The following is a 6,244-nucleotide window of genomic DNA, read 5'->3' on the forward strand; positions in this document are numbered from 1 at the left end:
GTACGTGGGCGCAGCGCAGGGCTTCACGGTGGGAGTCTAGCTTTACAACCAAGTACGGGCTTTAGGAAGTGGGGACCTCTCGATCTTTGCCCTCGTCTGTAGTCTGCAGAGGCTAAGGGAACACATGGCCTTTGTGCAGACAGAGCAAACAAGCTGTATCAAAGTCACGCTGTGCCTTAAAGCACGTAGCTGATTCTCTCTCTAGGGACCCTTGGACGAGGGCCTCTTCATGGTAGAGGCCCCATGCTCCACGGGTCCTTCAGGGAAGCAGGTACCTCACCCTCTTGCTTTGCCGCCCCAAGACTGTCTCCTCTCTGCATGGCTGTAGTCCACAGGAAGAGGGAGCAGCCGGAAGAGGAAGAGCACACGCTCGTGTCTTGAGACCCAGACTCAGAAATGCTGCCTGTCACCTCCATTTGCCTTCCAGTGGGGGCTGAGGCAGGGTGCACTCAGTCATGTGACCATGCTGACATGCCCAGCCTGCTGGGCAGTGGGATCTCCAGCAGGGCAGCCCTGTGCCAGCTCTGCTCTCTCCTGTGGCTGGCAGCTACCAACATCGCTCCATCCCATTCCATCTCTTCCTCCCGGATCACAGAGCAAGGGCCCAGGTGCACACCCCCACAAACAGTTCACTAACAGCTTTGGCCTGGTAGGAAACCCAGGCCCCATCACCTTGTTTTTAACATTTCAGAATGAAGACCAATAGAGCTTGAAAAAAAAAAAATCTTTGCACGCTGACGAGTCGGAAGTGGTGGTAAGATGAATAAAACAGTCCCTGTGCATCTGCGAGGGGATGCAGAGTTTTCCTCCCACGTAACAAATTAGAAGCCATCTGAGACTGGAGAAATCCGAGCTCAGGTCTCCTGAGTCTGCTTGCATATGGAGCAATGGGGGGGGGGGGAGTTCAGAAAAACGATGAGTCAGTTTTGAAGAACTTCTGTGCATGGAGTGGGGAGGCGGCTGGAGGTTTTCGGTGCTGATCTGGAAGACCAGCATGCGGTGTTAAGGATTTCAGGAGAATGAGGACCCAGATCATGCCTGGAGAGTCATATAGTCCGTCAGCTGTACTCTGGATCCATGTTAATGTCTGTCCACAGGTGCTGCTGAGAGATGATAAAACCTGGAAGAGGTGGGGCCTATGGGGGTGTCGTCCTTAGGTCATTGGGGTTGAAGCCCCATCCTTGGTATCTTTTACTTCCTAGCTATGAATTAAACATTTTTCTCTGCCTCATGCTCTTGGCTAATGCCTTCTGCCCCTAGCAGAAGCTTAAAAAGAAAAGGTCCGCTCAGTCATGGAGTAGAACCGTGAGTCTAAACAAACCTTCTCACTCTATACGTTTGTTATTTCCAGCATTTTGTCATAGTCACAAGGAAGCTGACGTAGAAGCTGATGCCATCTATGATAAGTCAGGGCTTCAGGCACCGTGGGAAGAGTTTGAAAATACTAATCTCCCTAAACTTCGTTGACTTATCTTGGCAGGAGACTATCTTGGCCATTCGGAGCTGGGGAAATGGAGGCGGAATGTGAGGGATGACTGACCTAGACCTACACAGCCAGTCAGAGAGGATTTAAGACTCAACGTCGGACGATTTGGCTGCTGGAGTCCAGCACGTTTTCTCTGTAGATCACCAATCAGAAAACAGTTTCGGCTTTGCGGGTCACGTGTCCCCTGTCATGACTATTTGGCCACCAACAGTGTGAAAATGAAAAGTGTACCTGTGTCCCCATGAAACTTGATTGTTGGGCCTGGAGAGATGAGTCAGTGGTTAAGATGTACACTGCTCTTGCAAATGACCAGGGTTCGGTTCCCACTACCTACACGGTGACTCACAGCCATCTATTCCTCCAGTTCCAGATGGCCCAAGGTCCTCTTCTGGCCTCCAGGGTCACCCGGTACCCATGTGGTGGACATACACACATGCAGGCAAACACTTAAACACATACTATGAAAATAAGCCTAAGAAATCTTTTATTGTTCAACACCAGTTACAAGTTCATGTAAGTTTGCAGCATTAAGCATTACGCATCACCCTTTTGGTTATTTAAATGTGTATAAAACCATTCTTAGCTCACTGTTTACACTTCCCTCCCACCCTGTGAACTTTTTGTAATTGACCCGGATGCTCTTTAATTTTCTTAGCGATGTCTCCCAACAGGATAACATCTGAGCGCTGCTGGTCCCCGGTGCCATACTGGGGGCCTCTGCACCTTCCCCTGGGGGGGGGTCTGTTCCTGTCACCCACATCAAATAACACAATTGTATATCATAAAGTGGGGACAAGGCCATGCAGACATCGGGACAGGAAGGGGGGTTTGGGCTTGGCTGGGCACTCACGGGGCCTGAGGATGTGGGGTGATGCTCCACTAATCCCATTGACAATAGAAGTGAATGACTGAGGGCATCCACCACTCTGCCCAGGGAAGAGAGTGCTTATCCTGGTAGTCTCGGTACCAGCCCTGAGAGTGATCTCACTGTGGAGGGAACCCTGGTCAGACAGGAGCTAGCAGCTTGTCTCCTCCCTGGGGCCTTCTGTCGTCCTGCTCAGGTGATTCTCCTTCCAGAGCGTGGCCAGGAGCGTGTGTCTGCCTGGCCATCCAGGCTGGGGACGAACACAGAAGCCTGGGCTATGCTGGCCTCATGACTGTGCATTGATGGGCCCCAGAATTCATATTCCTGGGATGGAACAGGTGAAAGTGAGCAGAGGGGACCTGGATGTTTCCAGGAACCTGCATCCTCTGTCAATGGAATATTTTTGCGTCTCACGGACTCTGCCGTGACTGTGCATCTGCTACTTTGGAGAGAAAGCAGCTGTCAGCACTGGGAAGATGAACAGTAGGGCTATGAGTGTGACTGCTCAGTCACAGCCTCTGGAGCTCCCTCTGAGCCCCCCGACCTCAGTTCCTGTCCCACATTATCCTCTCTGAGACAGCAATGAGGCCAGGAATCCAGACCTGGTGTTGGCCTCTCCCTCCCAAGGCCCCAAGGAAGATTCCTTCCCTGCTTCTCCTAGATGCTGCTGGTCTCTGGCAGTCCTTAATGGTCCTTGGTTTATAGATGCACCACTTAAATCCCTGCCTCCCTCTTCCTCTTTATCCAGCAGCTTTCATAAGGATGCTCACTTTACCCATATAGCATCATCTTAACCACACCAGCAAAGACTCTATTTGCAAATAGGGTCTTGTGCAGGGGTTCTGGCTGGGTACGAATTTGCAGAAGCCAAAGGAACACAGTGTAATCCAGTGCTCACCTCTGCATACATGTTGGACATCTCTCCCCCCCCCCCCCCCGCCCCCATTTTGACAGAGTCTCACTATAGAGCCCTGGCTGGCCTGAAACTCACCATGTAGACCAGGATGGCCTTGAACTCACAGAGCTCCACCTGCCTCTGCCTCCCAAGGGTTGTTGGATTTCTTAAAAGTTTTTCAGTTAACAAATTGATTTGTTTATGTGTGGGTGTAGGTGAAGGGCCACATTTTGGGAGATGGTTCTCTCCTGTCACCTTGTGGGTGCTGGGAACTGAATCCGCGCTGTCAGGCTTATCAGCAAGCCCTCTTCCCACCCGGCCCACAGTGTTGGATTCCTGAGGCCGAACGGTAATATAAATTAGAGACAGTGGAGCAGCTTTGTCTTCGCCTCAGGAGAGAAGAGAGGGAGAGAGAGCAGCATGCTCGGTTCCGGGAAGAGCACGATGCAGAGCACGATGCAGAGCATGTCCTCAGCACCAAGGACAGCACAAAAGCGTCTGTTTCAGCGTGGGATTTTGCTGTGTTTCCTGTTCTTCCCGTTCCTGAGGTGGTTAGGATAATGATGGCAACAGCTGAGAGTGCACACTGACGCGCCCCTTAGCTATGGGTGTGAACAGCATCGCTAGGCAGATTCGTCATTTTGCAGACATTAGAGTGTAAGTCTGCAAAGCTGGATGGTGTACCCGGCCCACAGTGTAGTCGCCTCCCTCTACACACTGCCCAGTACTTTACCGTCGTGACTATTGGGTGTAGTCATTGTGCAGTGCTATTTGTGTGCCCAAATGTAGAAAAAGCCCAGTAAAAGTAGTGGGTGACAGGAGTTCTCAGCTCCACGGTCCTGTGTTGGGCCCACCACCTTATAGATGGTGTGTTGACAGAAATGTCATTATGTGGTGACTAACTGTGTTAACAGACATTCATGGCATGGCTGAGGGTGTAGCTTACTTGGTAGAGTGTTGGCCTACCATGCACGAAGTTCTGGGTTCAGTCCCCAGCATGCATGAGCCAGGCAAGGCGCACGCCTATAGCACCAGCATCAGAAGATAAAGGCAGGAGGATCAGAGGCTCAAGGTCACCTCAGCTACGTAGCAAGTTCTAGCTTAACCTGGGCTACACAGTCTGTCTCAAAAACAAAACAATAACTCACCCTAAGCTGGGAATCCCGCAGGGCCCCATCCTTAGACAAAGACTATGAGTAAGCAATGACTGCGGAAGAGGGAGAATTAGACTTTCCTGGGGAGGCGCTCTCAATACCAAGTGGTGAGCCCTGAAATACTATACATACATACAAGTAATACTAAGCATGTATGTATGTATGTATGTATGTATGTATGTATGTAGATCTATAAACCACCTAGTAAATAATATATGCATATAGCTATATATTATGCATACATACAAGCAACACAACACACACAGTGTGAAATAATGGCTCTTTCAGCTTCTGGGAATACAAGTCAAGGTGGGGATGGTCTGCACATTGCCAGGCAGACTCGGCAGAGTCCAGCCCATCCTCCTGGAGTCAGAACAGCCTTGTACCGGGCCCTGGTCGTATGTGTCATGACTATCCTTGGTCAAATGCGTCTCCAGGATTAAGATGGGGTTTGCGCTCCGTTTGGATTGCCCGGCGGTTTCCAGCGAGCCTTATCAACCGCTATTTGGACAGGATGGTTTGGCAGAGCCGCGAATGGAGGTGGGAGGAAGGGACTGTGGCGTCAACACCCACAGGCTTTCTCTTTGCAAGGGGAAGAATATTCCGGGAGGCATATCCATCCGCCTCTCGGGAAACCTCATGGAGAGTAGAAGAGAGGTGGCCAAGGTGGGGAGCTGGGACCACCCTACTGCCTCTAAGGCCACTGTGTCTGCCTCTCCTGCCTTAAGAATCCTTGGTAAGCGGGGAGAGGAGGCTCCTGCCTCACTAATTCCTCTTGGTGGAGAGGCTAGGAATTACGGACTAGATAAAGACATTCTAGCCAGAGCAGGGGAGGTGCTAAAAATAGAGCTTCCCAAATCCCTCCAAGAGAAAACAAATGAATAAACTGGCCACAATTGGCGGTAAACAAATGTAGCTACTTCTGCTGAGTTTTCTTTTCCTTTGATTATTCCCTAGAGCTACAAAGTACACAAACATGTATCCTGATCGACAGTCTCTTTCATTAATTAAAAAAATCAGTTTCTAGACCCCAACTGTGCGTGAAGTAATTGATACCGCACCATTATGGAGGCTGGAGGTAACTTCTGATAAAATCATCTAGGGCAACCTTTCTGTTCTAGAATAATCTCGAGACTCCGCTGGGAGCACAGCCTGTGATAGTTAACTTTTGATTAACTAGACACAACCTAGAATCACCTAGAAAGACAGTTTTGAGGAAGGATTCTCTAAATCAGGTTAGTCTGTGGGATTTTCGGGGGGGGGGGGATCTTAATTTCAAACCACTACCTCGACCCCAGCTCATTAGAAATGTAGACTTTGCCTGTCCCAGGATGCCTACATGAGTTATGTATGCACTGAAGCCAGAGGACAGTCTCCCCTGACTCTCTCGTTGCTGAAACAAAGTAGCCAACACACTAGAACCAAGATTTATTAGGGCTTATGGCTTCAGGGGTCATTCAAGCCACCATGGCAGGAAGTCATGGTGGACAGGAAAGAGCTGCAGAGAGCAGAGGAGAAATGGGAGTGAGGGCTGGGGGTGGGGGCGTAAGCATCCAGAGTCCCAAAGTAGTCTACAGAGTATGTCCCCCAAGGACCTACTTCCTCCTCCTGTCTACACCAGTACCTTTGGGGGCACAAATCACATCAGAGCCGTAGCACTGGGCTGGTGGACTCAGCTCGCTTCTTCAGTGGACTTTGCAATATGGCAGGTCCCTCTTGGAGTAGCCTCTTGGATTCTGATCCCTTCTCTCTCTCTCTCTCTCTCTCTCTCTCTCTCTCTCTCTCTCTCTCTCTCTCTCTCTCTCTCTCTGATTCAATGGGGATTAGGGGATCCTCAAGGAAAA

Source organism: Peromyscus maniculatus, chromosome 15, assembly GCF_049852395.1.
Source record: "Peromyscus maniculatus bairdii isolate BWxNUB_F1_BW_parent chromosome 15, HU_Pman_BW_mat_3.1, whole genome shotgun sequence".
NCBI lineage: Eukaryota > Metazoa > Chordata > Mammalia > Rodentia > Cricetidae > Peromyscus > Peromyscus maniculatus.